This window comes from Balaenoptera borealis, assembly GCF_965194805.1.
Source record: "Balaenoptera borealis genome assembly, chromosome: 6".
Lineage (NCBI taxonomy): Eukaryota > Metazoa > Chordata > Mammalia > Artiodactyla > Balaenopteridae > Balaenoptera > Balaenoptera borealis.
This window is the reverse complement of record NC_138863.1, coordinates 16,385,865-16,408,908: the sequence shown is the minus strand read 5'-3', so window position 1 is coordinate 16,408,908 and position 23,044 is coordinate 16,385,865. Positions and strand designations below refer to the sequence as shown.

Sequence of the window (23,044 nt, the reverse complement as noted above, 5' to 3'; positions counted from 1 at the left end):
CGATAGTGAGAGGCCCGCGCACCGCGATGAAGAGTGGCCCCCACTTGCCGCAACTAGAGAAAGCCCTCGCACAGAAAGGAAGACCCAACACAGCCATAAATAAATAAATAAATTTTAAAAAAAGAAAAATTGGTTTAGAAAAAGCATAATTTAAAAAAAAAGTTGATGTACTTGTTATTTGCTCTATGTCTTGAGTTACTAGAAAGAAGCTTGAACTGCAAAGAATCAGTTCCGAACTAGCAGCCAATACTGATTCCATGCCTCCTTCCAGAGAGCCTCAGCCACAGCCCAGGAATTCAAACACAAGTGGAAGTAGGAACTCGGCTTGTCTCAACATCAATAAACATGTCTTTATAATGAAAGACAAGACTTGTTTGCCAGAACTGGAAGGAAAACATATCTGTTTTGTGTACTGCAGAAAACTGGTCCATGGACAGTGTCACGAAATGAAGGCAGAGGCCTTTCAAGCCAGAAAGAAAGGTCTAATGAGACCCAAGGTTGCTGGCCGTGCGAGGGTCGTCTGATTTTACCAAATGTTCTCAGATGCTGCCTTCAAAAGATTATCTGTTTTTTATCCACCACTGATTGTCCCTTTTCAGCTGGTCCTGAAACCTATTTAAATTTTGCCAGTCAAATTTCTGGGGATTGATACCAAATCAAGACAGACTGATTGACGCTGATTTGGAGTTTATAAAAGGCAGGAAGAGTGCATAAGTTTTCCATATGATTTTTTACAGAAAAAAAACCTGAACCTGGATATGTTCATTTATAAGTGAAATCTTGAGGTATATTTATTTATGTTTGTCAGTTCCTTAAAGAGAAAGGAAGAGAGAGGGGAGAGAGAAAGAGAAGTTGATTGCCTTTGGAGCATGAGTTTCATAAAACCTCTCTAAAATGGGGCAAAATGAGTTGTTTCAAAAAACTAAAATGATAATGTCACTAAACTATCTTGGTAAGCTTAGTTGGCTGGTATAAGAGAAAATAATTTAATTAGGAAAAGGAACTAGGAAATTGCATTAATTTAGTGACTTAAGTATGAAAATGAATATGAAAAAAAACAAATGTACATCAGCCAGAGGCATTTTTCTATTCATTCTTGTTTCCCCTTTTGGCATTCTGGAGAGTTTACATGAGCTGAGTAGGAAGGGCTTGTCTTGTTAGAAGCAAGAGCCTAAGCCACATAGCCACAGTGAGCTTATTCCTCTCACCCTGTTGCTCTAGACAGTCTCAACGTTAAAATTCAACTATTCTGTATTTCACCTCTTTCATTAGAAGCATGAAAAGCAGATGCCACATCCTGAACTCAAGAGAGCAATCATTTGCATGTCCCAGGGTGTGGAATAACTTGCTCCCGTTGGCTAGGACAGCAGAGTGTAATGGTTAGAGCACAGGTTTTGGGAGCACAAAATCCTAATTTAAATTCTGGCTCAGGCACTACTCTCTGGTTGAACTTGGGGACAATGTTTTCAGTTACATAATGGGAATAATAAGTCCCATCTCAGAAGGCCATTGGGAGGACTCAACCAAAATCAATTTGGTCACTTGTAAGCTGTTACATGGTATCTGGCACACGTGCTAGGCCCTGAGTTTGGTGATGTTAGTGGGATGTGTATCGTTTTATGTCATTTTAGACAGGGGAGGCAGTCAGAGATTCTACTCTAATCCTCTCGTTTCCATCCTACTAGTATATAGATTGAATGCTTCTCTTCCAGCTATTGTTTAGAAGCAAACAGAGAAGTCTTGTTCCCTTTGTCATGAAAAAAAAATAAGAACTGTTATTGGAGGTGCCCAGGAGAAGTAACAAGAATATGGTAAATATAATAATGACTGAAATAAGAGGAATCGAAACAGGAATAAAGTTTTTCCTTTGTCCTAACTTAAAATAATGAAAAATAAACACCAGAGGCAGATTTCTCTTGAAGACAAAGACAGTCAAGTTTCTGAGCCCTCATTTCCTAAACACTTTCTAAAGCAATATTTACTTTCAGGTTGAATTTTGTATTATCTTCCTTAAGGAGGGTCCTCAGAATCATATCAGCTTCAAGCTGCATAAGACCTGGGTCCACCCTTGTGAAAGTTGTTTCTAATTACATTTTCTCATATTCCTCCAGCTCTTCTTCCATACTAAGCTTTTTATTTAAACTTTGAATGTGAAATTTGGAATCTGATGTGCAAAACAAACAGAAGGAAAGTGATCATCTGATTAACTGGCAAAACTCTCGCACTCCGAAAGCACTGACATATGTTCACTCAGCAGCAGAACAGTGCATCACATTCGGGTAATGCTTGCTCAATTATAGAACATCATTTGAAAACTTCTTAACTGACAAATAGTATATACATAAAGGAGCAGACACACCATAAGCAAATAGCGGGTGGATGATTAGAAATTGAAGACAGCCTTGCAACAACGATCCATGTCTAATTAAATAAGCAACATTACCAACTTCCCAGAAAGCCCCCTACGCCCTGTCGTTCATTTATTTTCGCAATTTCTTTAATCTGAGAAACTTCAAACCTTCAAAGAAATGAAATAATACAATCACCACGGCACACGGTTTAGCTAGATTCATCAACCTCAACCTCTTAACATTTAGCCCCATCCCCTTGCTCCTGCAATCTCCCTCCCGTCCTCTCTCTCATTTAGCCATTTGAGAAGCATCATAACACCTCGCTCCTAAAAATTTCATGCAGGGGCTTCCCTGGTGGCGCAGAGGTTGAGAATCTGCTTGTCAATGCAGGGGACACGGGTTCGAGCCCTGGTCTGGGAAGATCCCACATGCCGCGGAGCAACTAGGCCCGTGAGCCACAACTACTGAGCCTGCGCGTCTGGAGCCTGTGCTCCGCAACAAGAGAGGCCGCGATAGTGAGAGGCCCGCGCACCGCGATGAAGAGTGGCCCCCGCTCGCCGCAACTAGAGAAAGCCCTCGCACAGAAACGAAGACCCAACACAGCCATAAATAAATAAATAAATAAATAATTTAAAAACGGCCTTCCATGAGACATAGAATGTCTTGCAGATAATACAAATCATTATCTAAAAAAAAAAAAAAAAAATTCATGCATTCCCTAAGAGCAGGACATTCTCCTATATAACGGCACTACCATTATTACAATAAAATAAATGTTGATTCAGCGACACCATCTAATATCTAGTCCACATTCAAATTTCCCAATGTCCCCAAAGTTCCTCTTTAATTTTTTTCTCCATCCACGATACAATCAGTGTTTTTGTATTGCTTCTGTTTGTCATGGCTCTTTGGTCTTCTTTACTCTTGAACAGTCTCAGAACTATTTCTGCCTTTGGGACATTGAAAGCACAAAATACCTTACAAAGTGTCCTAGAGCTGAGTTTTGAAAGTGAGTCTCCTGACTTTACTCTTGTTCATGTTTATCGTGTCTACTCCTAAGTGTGGCTACCTCAGACGTCCCAGGCAAGACCAGCTACATAATTTTGGAAACTGAGCAAAATTAAAATTCAGGACCTCTTTCTCAAAAAGCAGGGGGAGAATGCTGTTTAAGATGCTAAAATATAAAGCTTCTATCTTTAAAAATATTTTATTACTATGAAATGTAATGGGGTAGCAGTAATACATAAAAAACAACATAAAGTTATAAATTACAAAAATAAATTTTCATGTCATATTTTTATACAATAAATAATAATACTAATAAAGCCAATTCTTTATTAATAAAGACTACTATGGTATCTTGATCAATCATGAGATTTTTCTGGCTCTCTTTTCTGCCTATTCCTTTATTAGATCAATCAAATTTATACTTTTAGCAACTTCGTTCTCAATCAGTATAATTGAAAGTAATCGTTGGCAAATGAAATGTAGCAAATGCTTTTTTATAATTTTTAACTTTGAGAAGGACTTTATGCCGATGCAACTGTTACTATAGCTGTTAAGAGTATTTTATATGCTTCACAATATTGGGAGAAACTTCTGATAAGGTATTTTGAAATACAAATTTTAGAATATCTAGACTAATGATTCTTGAGAAACAATTTTTCTAAAAAGATTTAACTCTGTACAAATCCATTTTGTGTCAGCCTGAATTTAATTTTAAGTGTAAATTTATACGATGGCATTTAAATGTTTCCTCTGACATTTTATGTAACTTGCAGAGGTCATACAAGAAACTGAAAATGGCTTCACGGTGTGTATATAATTCAAATGCCTATTTATGCATTATACTGCTGTATCTTCAATTACAAGGAAACATTCATATAAAATTGTTTTCTTGTTAATAGTTGGTTAATACAAAGCTTCAAATGAAAATAGCATTCTTTTCTATCAAATGTGATAATTTTAAAATTTAATTTCTATTTCTAAGCTTCTGAATAGTTGCTTTGCAATGGTACAACTGTTTTCAAACACAGAGATTCTAAAGTTTTTGAAGAATTCTAGTAACGTCTTTTTTTTTTTTTTTTTTGGCTGCGTTGGGTCTTCGTTGCTGCGCATGGGCTTTCTCTAGTTGCGGCGAGCAGGGGCTATTCTTCCTTGCAGTGCTCGGGCTTCTCACTACGGTAGCTTCCCTTGTTGTGGAGCACGGGGCTCTAGGTGCACGGGCTTCAGTAGTTGTGGCTCACGGGCTTGTTGCTCTGCGGCATGTAGGATCTTCTCAGACCAGGGATCGAACCTGTGTCCCCTGCATTGGCAGGCAGATTCTGAACCACTGCGCCACCAGGGAAGTCCCCTAGTAACTTGTTAATATGCCTTATTGCAATGTCTATGCATACACTATTATTTTGTAGTAATTTACTGACAAAGTTTACTGCCTGAGTGCCAGTAGTTCCTGTGCTGGTTGTATACAGTCAAAATGAATGTGCATCCCATCACTTCTCTGGGGATCCGTGGTGCCCTGGACTGCCCCAGGCATGCACATGGACACTGGGCACCCAGGCCAATTGTACAGCACATATGCTGCCCACTGCCCCTCTGTGTCCATCAGCCTGAGCCCATACATGCTGCCAACAGGTATATCTTTTCTGCTCACACGCATGCTCCATTGTCTCATCACACTTCACTTACAAAACACAAAATCAAAGATAAAAGGATTAAGAATTTCAAGACAGAATAGCAGAGCATTAAATCAAACTCAGGACTCTTCTGAGAGTGGGGCCCTGTGACTACAGAGATCACATCCATGAAGCTGGCTGGCCCCAGGGACTTGCTAGGAAATTGTTCCTAATAAGGTCAGAGGCAAGTGAGTATAGGCACACCCATCATTTCTACAACTGGGTCCACAGCCAGCTGGGACATCAAAGACCAGTGAGAGATGTCTGCTTCCAGGAAACTCTGGCAGACCGCTGCCGTAGGGCAGAGGGTCTCACACTTGGTGTGCATCAGAGTGACCTGGAAGGTGACTCAGATATGGGTTGCTGCGCCAGACCCCAGAGTTTCTGACTTCGTAGGTCTGGGAGGGCCCATGAATTTGCATTTCTGGGTGATGCTGATGTAGCGACTGTACTTTGAGAACCACTGCCATAGGGTAGAGTGGCACCGGTTTGCTTGATACTCCATTTTTGCTAAGAGAGAGCCAAAACCCAGATTTTATGTAAAATCTTCCAATTCTTAAAAAATATTTGCTTGAAAGTTTTCAAACACCAAATGAAACATAAGTGTAGGTAGCATTTGACCTCAGTGTTCTTGGTTTATCACTCTCCTGCCAGAAATTATGCTAAATTAGATCGAAATAACACTCAAAATCTTAATGTTGAAAGGTCTAGTAGGAAATTGGGTCAGGGATACAATTTCTGAAGAGCCATCACCAATAAAAGTAGACAGCATTATTTATTCTAATAAGCTTTAGATCAAACTGCTATTATTTTTCCCCTGGACTCTAGTAAAAAAACAAAAAGTATGATGAGTAAAATGCATGGATACCTTCAGACTTATGTTATCAAAAGAAAAGGAAAACACATTACACAAATTAGGTAATGGATTTCCCACTGTGGGTAGGAATTACAAGGTAAAATAGAGATATAGTGTCTTTGCCTCATTTTCGTCTGAAATGTCAAGTGCCTCTTTCACATGAATCCATCTCTCTCCAACACCTTCAACTCCCTTTCCTCCTAATCCCCAAACTTTCCTTTATCACAAATACCATACCATTGGCTGTGCAAATCCAATATTCAACCGTTCTAATTAAGATTGAGGAGAAAGGAATGAAGGCACGTTTTTCATGAAGTGAAAAACTGCAGCTGAATTCATTTTACTCAGCAGCAATTAAAACACATTTGTGAATTTATAAATATTTTGTAGTGTGGTTCGGCAAGTGTTTCTAATTTGAGCGATGACAGGTGTTTGTTTAAAATAAATAGCGATCCTGGGGTCTTTTACTTAGGATTCAAAATATGTCACTGTGGAAGAATGAAATTGAATGTAAGCTATGTTTTCTCCAGAAACCAGTTGTGATATGCCCTGTTTAGTTAACTTTGACATAAGTCAGAGTAACATGTGAAAAGCACCTACTATGTGTCAGTGGCTAGTTCTCCTACTTGCATTTAACCTTCAGAACAATTCTGAGACATAGGTCTTTTAGCCCCTTGTTATGGATGAGGAAGCTGAGTTCAGAAAGGGTAAATGACTTCACCAAGGTCATATGGCCAAGAAGTAACAGAGATGAAATCTGAGCACAAAGCCTGGATCTTACCCATCAGGATAGTCCCTGGTGATGATCCTTACCTTCGCCAACCCTAGCTCAGATGAATACCTGCAGGGGCTGTCCCATGAGAGCAATGTCATTCTTACACGCAGCTTACAGGGACGGGGAGCTGAGGGCTTCAAGTGAACAGTGATCCAGGTGCCTTCCTGGATTTGTTTTTGGGAGATGATTGCAAGATTAAATCCTAGACTGTGAAGTCAGACTGTATTCAAATATGATCTTTGTCACTTAGTAGTTTATGACCTTTGGCAAGTTGCTTGGCTGCTCAAAGCCTCAGTTTCCCTCCTTGGTAAAATGAGGATGATAGTAGCACATGCCCCGGGGACTGCACTGAGGATAAAATTAGATGATGAGTCGCTGGGCAGTCTACCTGGCACATTGTGGATGCTCAGTAAATCTGGGCTATTATGATGTTATTTCATTTAAAGGGATTTTTGGGAGCCCCTCCACCTCCAAATACCTTATCTACCCAGGAGCCACTCCTGAAGTCACAACAGGACAAATTCAGCAGGTCACTGACTCCTACCCTTAAGAGCCAATTCAGGTGTCATTTCTCCCAGGAAACCTTCCCATACATTTTGTACACATTTGCCTAGCATTCTGCTTATCAGATTATACACTATAGTAAAATAAATTCTTTTCTATTATGAAGTTTCCTAATTTGACGTTTGCTCTACTTAGGCTGTGCGTTCTCTGAGAACTGACCTTCTTTCTTTCTTACCCACCTTGGGGTAGATCTAGAAGTGCTGGCTCTTGCCCTAACCTGCCGGCATAGGGTCCTACCTCTGCAAAGCAGCCCCTCTGCCTGCGAAGCATTTCTGCGAATCATCAATAGTGTTGCTTTGTCTGGCAGGCACCATGGCCCTGCTGAGTTCAGTGAACTCACCTGCCTCTCCCTCTGGGTGTCACTTCCCCTGGTCCACCACAATCATCACCCCCCAAGCACTGCAGGGACACCTTAAGTAACAAAACTGAGCAGTGGTCTGTGAACAAGAGGAAAAGAATCTTCTTTGCTGTCTGGATTTTGCCTCTTCCTAGAATTTCCCTCAGTAATAGTGGAGTAAGAATGGTGGGAAAATGGGAGCGATTCACTTTAGGTGAAGGCAATACAGGGGGCATTGTCTGCAGACATTAAAAACTGGGACTTCCCTGCTGGCCCAGTGGTTAAGACTCTGCGCTCCCAAAGCAGGGGGCCCAGGTTCAATCCCTGGTCAGGGAAGTAGATCCCGCATGCTTCAGTGAAGATCTAGCATGCTGCAACTGAGAGCTGGCGCAGCCAAATAAATAAATATTAAAAATAATAAAACCAACTAGAAGTCAATCTGCTTTTTTTTCTTTTTTTTTCTTTTTTTTTCTTTTTTTCTGGCCGCACCACTCGGCTTGCAGGATCTCAGTTCCCTGACCAGGAATTGAACCCCTGGTTGAACCCAGGCCATGGGCAGTGAAAGCCCCAAATCCTAACCAAGAGAACACCGAGGAACTCCCTCAATCTGCTTTATACTATCACTATGCACTGGCAATTCCAACAGTGCTAAACTAGTCCTCCCTGAAAAGCATCTTTAGTTGAACTAAGTTCTAAACAACTGCTGCAGTCGTTGTAGAGTTTTAATAATAGTAAAACAATGACATTAGCAATAATAATATAGGCTCCAAAACAGCAAGTTTTGTTACTTATCCTTAATAAACACGGTATCTACACAAAAGTTAATTCAGAGCACTCCCAGTTTTACAGTCAGTCTCCAAACACACAGACTCAGCTGTATAATTTCATTTGAAGAGTTCGGAATTGTTTGGAATCAGTCCAACTCACTAAGGCTGCAGTATGTGTCTTCAATTCCCCGATTACTACATATTCCTGCATTTAACCAGTAGGTTCAAGATAATGACAGTTTGATGGTTGGAAAGATGAAAAGACAGAATTTGAGTTACTTCAATTTTATCATTCTATATGACCACTGGGACTTTTTGTGTTTGAAATGTAAAAATAAAATAGAGCGCAAATTGTGGGTTTTGCTTGGTAGATGCAAATTTTAGTTCATATACTCAATATTTTAATAAATATTAATAATATCATTGCATTGAAAAAATTTTAATTGTTTTTCAATTAAAGAGTGAATACAGATCCAGAATGGTGTTGATTATTGCATGAAATTCTAAATTATAATCTGAAAATCATAAATTATTACTGAAAATAATTTTGTTGAGTTGGGAAGTATTCGTGATCTGCTACTGGTGTCAAATATGTTAGGAATGCCATGAAAAGTAATGCTCCCTGGGTCACGGTTTCTTACAACGAATGATCTTTCAGATATCACTGAAAACCAGAAATCCATATAGACTTTATATACAGAGATCCATGTTACTGAATATATGCGTACTGCTGAAGGATAGCGTACAAAATATATGATATTACTAAAATTCAGACCAGAGGCAACAAAGCCTAAGCTGGAGACAAAAGTCAAACTCTTGTTTCCCCATCAAGCGTGTCTTGCTTCCTACCTTCCTCCCTCCCAAGGTTTCTAGGCTCCAGTGCAAAGACCCCTGAGGAGACTGCCCCACCGGTTCTCCCACACATCATTCACACAGCTTCAGCTCACTCTGGGACCCCTCTGCCTTTGTAACCAGGTCAAGTATAGAGCCTAACAGCAGGTATACAACGCATGCTAAATGGGTAAATGAAAGAACAAAATGCATGAAATTAAACCACCCCAACATGATCCTATGTAATCAGATCTATTTTCCTCTTGGGTGGACAGGGAAAGGGAAAGAGGAAGGGTGGGTGGGAGGGAGGGAGCCAAGGGTCAAGGCTAGTGCCAGGCACGGGGACGTCTGGCTCACTTCTCAGCCTGGCCAGGCTGGAGCCTGTGTGGGGTCCTGTTTCAGGAGCCGCTCCACCAAGTCCTGGGGTAGAGCAACCAACAAGGAGAGTCCCTTTACTGTTGCTCTTCTATTTCCATAGCACTTCAGGTTTCATGCTTTGCAACCATTGATTATTTATTCCACAGGCACTCCGGAGAGATTTTACAGACTAGGAAACACTCGGAGCAAGGTCGAGGGTCTTGAAAAGCCTACAGAGCACTTCAGTGAGAGTGTCGACGCCGGACTTCATGGTTTCCACTCCTGTGCTCTGGTCCCCACTGCCCTTCCATCAGCCTTTTCTGCTACAGGTAAAGAAGCACCGTCTGGCTTTCCAGAGCCATTGAAAAAGTTGAACCCACTCACCTGTGTTTAATCATAATTGAAGACTTTCAGGAAAATGACTTTAGCCTTTTGAAACTATTTTAAGAGGAGATAAGGAAAAAGAAGCAGTTAAGTCTAAAATGTTGACTCAATTTCCCTTCCTTATCAAGTGGTGACCGGGAGTGAAGCAACATTTTAGAGACTCTACCATTTTGAATCCTAAGGGTATTTGGTGCTTTGATCTTTCAATAGGGCAGACAGTTGAAATTCAGCAAACAAGAATTTAAGTAAGACTTCCAGAGATCTATGGAGACTGCCAACTGTGGGCCTCCCTGTTGTTTGGACTGTAGCACCACCCACTGCCTTCAGAGTGCCTCCTGCCACCCCGCCCCACCCTCGGGAAGTTCAGGGAGGCCCACGAAACTCCATGGGCTCCTGGTAAGATGGCCTTTGCTGCAGCTGCGCCACCACACACCTCACCCCTACCAACCGACCAAGAACAAGTCTAAGAAAAGGCTATGAGCAGAATTTAGTATTCACCTTCATCTAAAAGGCCATCACAGTCAAGCCAATTATGCTTTTAAAGCAATCACTTCCAGAAGTTCAGGATTTCCAAATTCCCATCATTACTCAGGTTTTTATTCTCCTGTAGCCCTGTAATCCCCTAATCTGACCCAGTCTCCCACCGCTTCTCTGCTTCACAAACCCTTTCACTCTTTGATCTGAGATCTAGAGTCTATTATCAGCTGAATTCCCATTATCTACAACACTTCCTCCAGGTGCGTCCTTTTCCTTCTTTCTCTAACAGCAGTCTGGCTATTGTCTGACAGCACTACTCCCCCCAACAGCCTTCACCAACAACGATGATGTTTTTCTCCTGCTCCCATGTACCCTAGGGCCTGGGCATCAGGTGGTATCTTCCCAGCTCCTCTTGGCCACTTCTAAACAATTTCTCATCCCTTCTTCCTCAAACATGCAGGCCTCTTAGACCCACATCTGTCAGGCAGGACCACCAACCATCCCTCCTTGGTTTACTCATCTAACAAGTATGCAATTTGGCATCCATATTCATTGAAAATATTAGCATCCAGCTCACTGCCTTTCTTGAAAAAATTAACCCCATCCCTGTCATATTCTTGGCAGCTTCAACATCTAACAAAATAATCTGCCCATCACTCTAGCCTCTCACTTCCAACAATCTATCCTTCAGTTCATCTTAGATACTAACTCCTATGATCTTAACAACTTAGATTTTTATAATCCCACACTCATAGTTATTTTACTTCCACTATCTTGATTTTAAGCATTGTAGACTCTGATCATCAGTTCTATCTTTCTAGCTCACATAGTCTAACATCTGTCTCAATCCAACAATTCTTTGATCTTCATTGGAACTTCCAATCTATTGACTTTAATCTGCCTATCGGTCCCCCTAATGGGCTCATATCTTTCATTGCTCGACTTAGATTCCATGGATCACACAGTTTATATGGATCAAAATCAGAGAGAGGCTGGGTATTGCTGATTCAGAATCTCTGATGAAGTTGAAGTCAAGATGCCAGCTAGGATGATGGTTATCTAAAGGCTTGACTGGGTGGGTCTGGAGGATCTGCTTCTAAGTTGGATCAGTCACATGGCTATTGGTAGGAGTCTTCATTTCCTCACTAGGCGGACCTCTCCATAGGGCTGCTTGAGTATCTTTACAGTATGGCAACCAAATTCCCCCAGAGGAAAGGATCCAAGAATGAGAGTAAACAGGAAGCCACAACACCTTCTAAGACCTAGTCTTAGAAGCCACATACCACTACGCCCACTATATTCTGTTAGAAAACAAGCACTAAGTCCAGAGCACACCCAAAAGGAGGAAAATTATACTCCACCTTTTGAAGGGAGGAGTGTCCATGAGTTTTGTGTACATATTTTAGAACTGCACACCATTTAACAGGTGAGGAAATTGATGTGCATAGAGGGCAAATAACTTACCTGTGGTCACATAGTCTCCAACATGATAGGATTCTACTTCTTGCTTATTTAAGTTCCTGATCAGTGGATGCTTTGCCAAGTGGTAGCTCAAAGATCCAGTCTCCTTTCATTTTATGGCTCTACTATCTTCAATACATGGCTTCCAAGACTGGCATTTTTGTGTACATTAAGCCCTGGAAAGGGAAAGAAGATGGAGAATCAAACATGGGATGTTTTTATGGGTCAGTCTTAGGAATGACATAGCATCATTTCTGCTCACACTCCATTGGCTAGAACTCAGGCACATGACCACAGCTACCCTCAAGGAACTTGCAAAATGTAATCTAGCTATGTATTCAGGAAGAAGAGGAAATGGATTTGGTAAGAAGTTAGCCCTCTGCCACACACAACCCCCATGCTCACGCTTGTAGTCACTGTGATGGGACAACATCCACATGCATGTGTTAGTAGGAAAACAATGGCAGATGGAGGAGCAGGTGGGATCATAAACTGCTTCCACAAATAGAAGTTTTGTGTCTTTTTAGGATACAATGGCAAAACCACACGGTATACCTTCAAATTGTTTCCAATTTTCTTTTAAATGTTTGTTCAATTGTTTGTTGACTAAAACCACCACTGGACACATATATCCATTCCATGATTTGTCTAAAAATAAGTTGTGTAGGCCATCCTATACATAAATATATAGTTGCAGGCAAAATATGTTCTCTTGTCTTCACAATATGGATATAAGACTCATTGGGGGCTTTATTTTGGAATTATCTAGAAAGTGAGGTTAATCTCCCACTTAATTTATGAAACAACAGTATCCAAAGGAAATAAATACAAATTAATCTGTACCAATGCTCCTGCTTGTTTAGAAGTTTAGCCCCACTGAAAGTCTCTCCCAGGTAGTTCTTAGATTCTCCAGGGGTAGTAGCATCTAGTGTGCGCTCAGCAACAAAAACACTCCTGCTTCACTGCTCCAACGTCTTACCAAGGCACCTGGCCACTGATTATAGGCAAGAGGCCTCTGGAGAAATACTGTTCCACCATGTTCATCAATTCTCTGCTGGTGGCAACTCTAAACCCTGGGTGCCAAAGCTGCACTATGGTCTTTGGCACTGTTTGGACCAATACTCATGAATATTTCACGAACACGTATCCTTACTTTCTGGCTTTACCACTTGCAGTAGATTATAATGTTGTTCAGGAAATATTTACTCACTTCCCCCTCCCTCACGACGGGAGAATGTGTCCTTCCCATCGATGTTGGTCTTAGGCATGTGATTTGTTTTGACCTCATGGTGGGTGAATGGACTTCCATACACTTTGATCTTGAATTCAGCCATGTAACTTGTTTTTACCAAGGAGATATTAGTGTATAAGGCATATGCAGAGGTTTGAAATGTGCTTGGCATTTTAGGATAACTTGTATGCAGATTGTATGCATCAAGAGGCAAGTTTCATCCTCTTCTCTGATCTCAAGATCAGTCCTTGAGGCTGAGCCAGGGGAGTAGACAGCAATCCATCCATTCCACTGTTTTTCCTCCTCCTCTGTTCCATTCAGACACTCCAGGATCAAACCAATCAAAATGAAACACGGACCTAAATCCAGTTTGGGACGCAGCTGGGATCTCCTGGTAGATTTGACAAACAGTGACCTGCCCGTGTTCTTCATGAGTCAGCTTGTAGAATTTCTTAAAAATGGCATTTGGAAATAAAACTTTGGAATGAGTTTTCATTACCCCCTTAAAAATTCAGGCTTAACATTTCCTTTGAAAGAGAAGTTTACTGAAGTTTTCTCTAATTAGGCTTTCATGAGTCATAGGTCTTTCACATAAGTGAACTCTCCCTGCAGGGTCAAGGGAGTCTTTGGTGGCAAATATTTTACAAAGAAGGCATTTGTTTCAGAAATAAACATTTAATTTGGATGAATTTTAATAGCCACAGTGCTTGGTTCTGATGAAAATGTTTACTAGCAGCATTTCTGCTTTGGAACCATTTATTTCTATTATTTTGACAGAAATAAAATTTGGTTGGTTGTTGTTTGAGATGTGAAATGGTTTTGTAAGCATTTCAGCTTGATGCCCAGGCAGGCAGTCACAATAATTCTTCTCCAGATAAATGGGAACCACCATTTTTCTATTCATTACTTCAATAAGGAAGTTTAACCAGTGAAAGGATTTGCAAAACACTGCATCCTAAAAACCCTAAAGAAAATCCAACAAAAGTTAGACACTGTAAATATTTTTGCAAAGGTCTGGGCAATCTTTCCTTTCTGTAAATACTTGTCTGCACAGTAAGAGAAATGAAAAGTCAAAAGAGAAAACTGTGTTGTCTCATTTATAGTTTGGAACAGCAAATATTGAATTCAGCGGAGGGTTATTATATGCCTTCTGAGTTATACATAAGGTGGAAAAGTAGGGTAAATTTCCTGTCAACATATTAAACAACATAAAAGTGACTTCTGTAATTAAACCATTTTTTTAATCATCAAAATTGAAAATAAGAGAAAACAACTTTTGAAGAAGTCCAGGGTCAATCGGCTAAATAAACTAAAGTCATTCAGTCAACTAGCATTGATTGGATTTTAGCAAGATGAAATTGACTTTGCTCCAACTCCACCCACTTCACAAACTAATTAAAAAAGCACATTAGTGACATCTTCAATCAGCTAAGGAAGTTAAGTGGGCTTCAAAGCAATCAACTACAAAACTCTGTCAAGAATAGCAATAGATCCTCAAAGAACTTCGGAGAGATTTCTGAAAATTACTCGTCAATCAGAAAAACAAAAACTCAGAGCCATGCGCTTGTATTTTGGGGGACTCTTTTGGACAATGTGGCCGACTTATAAGAAAGAAAACCACACACCAGCAGGGCATATATTAGCATCCAAGATCTCACTCAACTTCAGTCCACCTAAATTCCCATCAAGCAAGAGTAATAACAATGCTTGGATCAGAAGGGCTTGAAGGGTCATTGGGCAAATCATTTAAGATGTCTGGAAATGTACAAGCTCGTATAGTCCTTAAATGGAATAGAGGATTATTAGATTACCTTTTGCAAGGAACAGTGACTGTGGGTCAGTAAAAGACCTTGCATTGTGAGTACCTCATTCTTTTTACCATCCAAAACACCACAGACCATTCTGCTCATTTTTTGAATAAAGGAATGAATAAAAGAAGCACTTTGAGCTTATTTAATAGCACAAGAAATGTTCTCTTCTTTCTATGTGCTTTCAGTCTCAAAGTACTGAAAGTTTAATTTTTTAATGAAAGATATCTACCTATTCAAAGCTTTGTGCTATTGACAATTCTAGGAAAAAGATTCAGAAAAAGTCTGAAAATAGAAATTTCTTTTCTTTAACTCTTGGATGATATAAAAAGAAGAAACAAAAGGAAAGGAGGGAAAAAAAGAAAGAAAAGACAGAATGACACAGGAGACTATACATGTCTAATATAGTGTTAAGTTTTCATGTCATTCTTATTGATGTTTAGTGGTAGCCATTTCTTCTCTCTCTCTCTCTTCCTCTATCCTAGGTGTGTTTTTAAATTTATGTCTGCATACTCTATTTAGAGTTATTGTTATTTTATACATGTGAAAATATTTCTAAACCTTTCAAAAAATAATAAACTTCCATGATATACCTTGACTCAATGATTGTGGGGCCGCACAGGGGAACAACGCATACAGCTAGGGTAATATGAGACACTCAGGGTGCCTCAGAACAGAAGCCAGGTTCCAACTAGCATGAAAGTACTTAAATATACAACTGCTACAGAAATACCAGGGCATATCTGCTAAATAAAGGCAGTGCTGGCTGCCTTTCTTTTCTGTGCCTGTGTATAAACATTCTGGAATTCAGAAACTCATACACAGGAACCAAGCAATTTAAATTATACATTGAATTTTAGAGCAGAAAGACAGAGATTAGGAAGTACAAATCCTGGTTTTAGAATAAGGAGTCATGAGAGACATACTTGCACTCATAAAGCTCTTTGTGTCAGAGTTCAGGCTAGATGGAGTATCTTTTAAACTATACAATATTCTTTTTCAACAGCTCAAGGAGAGAGTACCTATTACACTAAGTAGATTTTCTATCACATTGGTCAACAGCTGGGGGAAAATCAATTTCAGGCCATAGACCAGAGAATTAAAAGTCTTACTTAAGGAGGAGAGAAGATGGCGGAAGAGTAAGACGCAGAGATCACCTTCCTTCCCACAGATACAGTAGAAATACATCTACACGTGGAACTGCTCCTACAGAACACCCACTGAACGCTGGCAGAAGACGTCAGACCTCTCAAAAGGCAAGAAACTCCCCACATACTTGGGTAGGGCAAAAGAAAAAAGAAATAACAGAGACAAAAGAATAGGGACGGGACCTGCACCAGTGGGAGGGAGCTGTGAAGGAGGAAAGGTTTCCACACACTAGGAGCCCCTTCGCGGGCGGAGACTGTGGGTGGCGGAGGGGGGAAGCTTCGGAGACACGGAGGAGAGCGCAGCCACAGGGGTGCGGAGGGCAAAGCGGAGAGATTCCCGCATGGAGGCTTGGCGCCGACCTGCACTCACCAGCCCGAGAGGCTTGTCTGCTCCCCCACCGGGGCGGGCGGGGCTGGGAGCTGAGGCTCGGGCTTCGGTCGGTCGGTCGGTCGGATCGCAGGGAGAGGACTGGGGTTGGCGGTGTGAACACAGCCTGAAGGGGTTAGTGCACCACAGCTAGCCGGGAGGGAGACCGGGAAAAAGTCTGCAGCTGCTGAAGAGGCAAGAGACTTTTTCTTGCCTCTTTGTTTCCTGGTGCGCGAGGAGAGGGGATTCAGAGCGCCGCCTAAACGAACTCCAGAGACTGGCGCGAGCTGCGGTGATCACCGCGGACCCCAGAGACAGGCCTGAGACGCTGGGGCTGCTGCTGCCGCCACCAAGAAGCCTGTGTGCGAGCACAGGTCACTCTCCACACCGCCCCTCACAGGAGCCTGTGCAGCCCGCCACTGCCAGGGGCCCGTGACCCAGGGACAACTTCCCTGGGAGAACGCACGACGTGCCTCAGGCTGGTGCAACGTCATGACGCCTCTGCCGCCGCAGGCTCGCCCCGCCTCCTCCGTACCCCTCCCTCCCCCCAGCCTGAGTGAGCCAGAGCCCCCGAAGCAGCTGCTCCTTTAACCCCATCCTGTCTGGGCGGGGAACAGACGCCCTCAGGCAACCTACATGCAGAGGCGGGTCCAAATCCAAAGCTGAACCCCGGGAGCTGTGCGAACAGAGAAGAGAAAGGGAAATCTCTCCCACCAGCCTCAGAAGCAGCAGATTAAAACTCCACAAACAACTTGATGTGCCTGCATCTGTTGAATACCTGAATAGACAACGAATCATCCCAAATTCAGGAGGTGGACTTTGGGAGCAGGATATATTAATTTTTCCCCTTTTCCTTTTTTTTGTGAGTGTATATGTATATGCTTCTGGGTGAGATTTTGTCTGTATAGCTTTGCTTTATAATAGCTTTATTTTACTTCCCTATATTATAGCCTCTTTCTTTCTTTCTTTCTATTTTTTCTCCCTTTTACTCTGAGCCGTGTGGACAAAAGGCTCTTGGTGCTCCAGCCAGGCATCAGGGCCGTACCTCTGAGGTGGGAGAGCCAACTTCAGGACACTGGTCCACAAGAGACCTCCCAGCTCCACGTAATACCAAACGGCAAAAATCTCTCAGAGATCTCCATCTCAACATCAAGACCCAGCACCACTCAATGACCAGCAAGCTACAGTGCTGAACACCTTATGCCAAACAACTAGCAAGACAGGAACACAGCCCCATCTATTAGCAGAGAGGCTGCCTAAAATCATAATAAGGCCACAGACACCCCAAAATACACCACCAGACGTGGACGTGCCCACCAGAAAGACAAGATCCAGCCTCATCCACCAGAGCTCAGGCACTAGTTCCCTCCACCAGGAAGCCTACACAACCCACTGAACCAACCTTAGCCACTGGGGACAGATACCAAAAACAACGGGAACTACGAACCTGCAGCCTGTGAAAAGGAGACCCCAAACACAGTAAGATAAGCAAAATGAGATGACAGAAAAACACACAGCGGATGAAGGAGCAGGGTCAAAACACACCAGACTTAACAAATGAAGAGGAAATAGGTAGTCTACCTGAAAAAGAATTCAGAATAATGATAGTAAGGATGATCCAAAATCTTGGAAATAGAATAGACAAAATGCAAGAAACATTTAACAAGGACGTAGAAGAACTAAAGAGGAACCAAGCAACGATGAAAAACACAATAAATGAAATTAAAAATACTGTAGATGGGATCAATAGCAGAATAACTGAGGCAGAAGAAAGGATAAGTGACCTGGAAGATAAAATGGTGGAAATAACGACTGCAGAGCAGGATAAAGAAAAAAGAATGAAAAGAACTGAGGACAGTCTCAGAGACCTCTGGGACAGCATTAAACGCACCAACATTCGAATTATAGGGGTCCCAGAAGAAGAAGAGAAAAAGAAAGGGACTGAGAAAATATTTGAAGAGATTATAGTTGAAAACTTCCCTAATATGGGAAAGGAAATAGTTAATCAAGTCCTGGAAGCACAGAGAGTCCCATACAGGATAAACCCAAGGAGAAACACGCCAAGACACATATTAATCAAACTGTCAAAAATTAAATATAAGGAAAACATATTAAAAGCAGCAAGGGAAAAACAACAAATAACACACAAGGGAATCCCCATAAGGTTAACATCTGATCTTTCAGCAGAAACTCTGCAAGCCAGAAGGGAGTGGCAGGATATACTTAAAGTGAGGAAGGAGAAAAACCTACAACCAAGATTACTCTACCCAGCAAGGATCTCATTCAGATGTGATGGAGAAATTAAAACCTTTACAGACAAGCAAAAGCTGAGAGAGTTCAGCACCACCAAACCAGCTTTACAACAAATGCTAAAGGAACTTCTCTAGGCAAGAAACACAAGAGAAGGAAAACACCTACAATAACAAACCCAAAACATTTAAGAAAATGGGAATAAGAACATACATATCGATAATTACCTTGAATGTAAATGGATTAAATGCTCCAACCAAAAGACACAGGCTGGCTGAATGGATACAAAAACAAGACCCATATATATGCTGTCTACAAGAGACCCACTTCAGACCTAGAGACACATACAGACTGAAAGTGAGGGGATGGAAAAAGATATTCCATGCAAATGGAAATCAAAAGAAAGCTGGAGTAGCAATTCTCATATCAGACAAAATAGACTTTAAAATAAAGACTATTACAAGAGACAAAGAAGGACACTATATAATGATCAAGGGATCGATCCAAGAGGAAGGTATAACAATTGTAAATATTTATGCACCCAACATAGGAGCACCTCAATACATAAGGCAAATACTAACAGCCATAAAAGGGGAAATTGACAGCAACACAATCATAGTAGGGGACTTTAACACCCCACTTTCACCAATGGACAGATCATCCAAAATGAAAATAAATAAGGAAACACAAGCTTTAAATGATACATTAAACAAGATGGACTTAATTGATATTTATAGGACATTCCACCCAAAAACAACAGAATACACGTTTTTCTCAAGTGCTCATGGAACATTCTCCAGGATAGATCATATCTTGGGTCACAAATCAAGCCTTGGTAAATTTAAGAAAATTGAAATCGTATCAAGTAGCTTTTCCGACCACAATGCTATGAGACTAGATATCAATTACAGGAAAAGATCTGTAAAAAATACAAACACATGGAGGCTACACAATACACTACTTAATAACGAAGTGATCACTGAAGAAATCAAAGGGGAAATCAAAAAATACCTAGAAACAAATGACAATGGAGATACGACGACCCAAAACCTATGGGACGCAGCAAAAGCAGTGCTAAGAGGGAAGTTTATAGCAATACAAGCCTACCTCAAGAAAGAGGAAACATCTCGAATAAACAACCTAACCTTGCACCTAAAGCAATTAGAGAAAGAAGAACAAAAAAACCCCAAAGCCAGCAGAAGGAAAGAAATCATAAAGATTAGGTCAGAAATAAATGGAAAAGAAATGAAGGAAACAATAGCAAAAATCAATGAAACTAAAAGCTGGTTCTTTGAGAAGATAAACAAAATTGATAAACCATTAGCCAGACTCATCAAGAGAAAAAGGGAGAAGACTCAAATCAGTAGAATTAGAAATGAAAAAGGAGAAGTAACCACTGACACTGCAGAAATACAAACGATCATGAGAGATTACTACAAGCAACTCTATGCCAATAAAATGGACAACCTGGAAGAAATGGACAGATTCTTAGAAATGCACAAACTGCCGAGACTGAACCAGGAAGAAATAGAAAATATGAACAGACCAATCACAAGCACTGAAATTGAAACTGTGATTAAAAACCTTCCAACAAACAAAAGCCCAGGACCAGATGGCTTCACAGGCGAATTCTATCAAACATTTAGAGAAGAGCTAACACCTATCCTTCTCAAACTCTTCCAAAATATTGCAGAGGGAGGAACACTCCCAAACTCATTCTACGAGGCCACCATCACCCTGATACCAAAACCAGACAAAGATGTCACAAAGAAAGAAAACTACAGGCCAATATCACTGATGAACATAGATGCAAAAATCCTCAACAAAATACTAGCAAACAGAATCCAACAGCACATTAAAAGGATCATACACCATGATCAAGTGGGGTTTATCCCAGGAATGCAAGGATTCTTCAACATACGCAAATCAATCAATGTGATACACCATATTAACAAATTGAAGGAGAAAAACCATATGATCATCTCAATAGATGCAGAGAAAGCTTTCGACAAAATTCAACACCCATTTATGATAAAAGCCCTGCAGAAAGTAGGCATAGAGGGAACTTTCCTCAACATAATAGAGGCCATATATGACAAACCCACAGCCAACATTGTCCTCAATGGTGAAAAACTGAAACCATTTCCACTAAGATCAGGAACAAGACAAGGTTGCCCACTCTCACCACTATTATTCAACATAGTTTTGGAAGTGTTAGCTACAGCAATCAGAGAAGAAAAAGAAATAAAAGGAATCCAAATCGGAAAAGAAGAAGTAAAGCTGTCACTGTTTGCAGATGACATGATACTATACATAGAGAATCCTAAAGATGCTACCAGAAAACTCCTAGAGCTAATCAATGAATTTGGTAAAGTAGCAGGATACAAAATTAATGCACAGAAATCTCTTGCATTTCTATACACTAATGACGAAAAATCTGAAAGTGAAATTAAGAAAACACTCCCGTTTACCATTGCAACAAAAAGAATAAAATATCTAGGAATAAACCTACCTAAGGAGACAAAAGACCTGTATGCAGAAAATTATAAGACACTGATGAAAGAAATTAAAGATGATACAAATAGATGGAGAGATATACCATGTTCCTGGATTGGAAGAATCAACATTGTGAAAATGACTCTACTACCCAAAGCAATCTACAGATTCAATGCAATCCCTATCAAACTACCACTGGCATTTTTCACAGAACTAGAACAAAAAATTTCACAATTTGTATGGAAACACAAAAGACCCCGAATAGCCAAAGCAATCTTGAGAACAAAAAATGGAGCTGGGGGAATCAGGCTCCCTGACTTCAGACTATATTACAAAGCTTCAGTAATCAAGACAGTTTGGTACTGGCACAAAAACAGAAATATAGATCAATGGAACAGGATAGAAAGCCCAGAGATAAACCCACACACATATGGTCACCTTATCTTTGATAAAGGAGGCAAGCATATACAGTGGAGAAAAGACAGCCTCTTCAATAAGTGGTGCTGGGAAAATTGGACAGGTACATGTAAAAGTATGAAATTAGAACACTCCCTGACACCATGCACAAAAATAAACTCCAAATGGATTAAAGACCTAAGTGTAAGGGCAGACACTATCAAACTCTTAGAGGAAAACATAGGCAGAACACTCTATGACATACATCACAGCAAGATTCTTTTTGACCCAGCTCCCAGAGAAATGGAAATAAGAACACAAATAAACAAATGGGACCTAATGAAACTTAAAAGCTTTTGCACAGCAAAGGAAACCATAAACAAGACCAAAAGACAACCCTCAGAATGGGAGAAAATATTTGCAAATGAAGCAGCTGACAAAGGATTAATCTCCAAGATTTACAAGCAGCTCATGCAGTTCAATAACAAAAAAACGAACAACCCAATCCAAAAATGGGCAGAAGACCTAAATAGACATTTCTCCAAAGAAGATATACAGATGGCCTACAGACACATGAAAGAATGCTCAACATCATTAATCATTAGAGAAATGCAAATCAAAACTACAATGAGATATCATCTCACACCGGTCAGAATGGCCATCATCAAAAAATCTAGAAACAATAAATGCTGGAGAGGGTGTGGAGGAAAGGGAACACTCTTGCACTGTTGGTGGGAATGTAAATTGATACAGCCACTATGGAGAACAGTATGGAGGTTCCTTAAAAAACTAAAAATAGAACTACCATACGACCTAGCAATCCCACTACTGGGTATATACCCTGAGAAAACCATAGGTCAAAAATAGTCATGTACCAAAATGTTCATTGCAGCTCTATTTACAATAGCCAGGACATGGAAGCAACCTAAATGTCCATCGACAGATGAATGGGTAAAGAAGATGTGGCACATATATACAATGGAATATTACTCAGCCATAAAAAGAAATGAAATGGAGGTATTTGTAATGAGGTGGATGGAGTTAGAGTCTGTCATACAGAGTGAAGTAAGTCAGAAAGAGAAAAACAAATACAGTATGCTAACACATATATACGGAATCTAAGGAAAAAAAAAAAAAAAAGGCCATGAAGAACCTAGTGGCAAGACGGGAATAAAGACACAGACCTACTAGAGAATGGACTTGAGGATATGGGGAGGGGGTGGGGTGAGATGTGACAGGGTAAGAGAGTGTTATGGACATATATACACTACCAAATGTAAAATAGATAACTAGTGGGAAGCAGCCGCATAGCACAGGGAGATCAGCTCGGTGCTTTGTGACCACCTAGAGGGGTGGGATGGGGAGGGTGGGAGGGAGGGAGATGCAAGAGGGAAGAGAAATGGGAACATATTGTATATGTGTAACTGATTCACTTTGTTATAAAGCAGAAGCTAACACACCATTGTAAGGCAATTATACTTCAATAAAGATGTTTAAAAAAAAAAAAAAAGTC

At 40.7% G+C, this 23,044-nt stretch overlaps 1 long non-coding RNA gene across 1 annotated transcript in view; it reads right to left on the bottom strand.

Annotated features, from left to right (window-relative positions):
* The window catches only part of LOC309630963, a 1,010,383-nt gene extending 994,377 nt beyond the window's left edge, over positions 1-16,006 (bottom strand). The window contains exon 1 of the long non-coding RNA XR_014245979.1: positions 11,839-16,006. This is a non-coding gene — a long non-coding RNA (uncharacterized lncRNA). The remainder of the gene's footprint in view (positions 1-11,838) is intronic.
* Between the last annotated feature and the right edge of the window lie 7,038 nt (positions 16,007-23,044).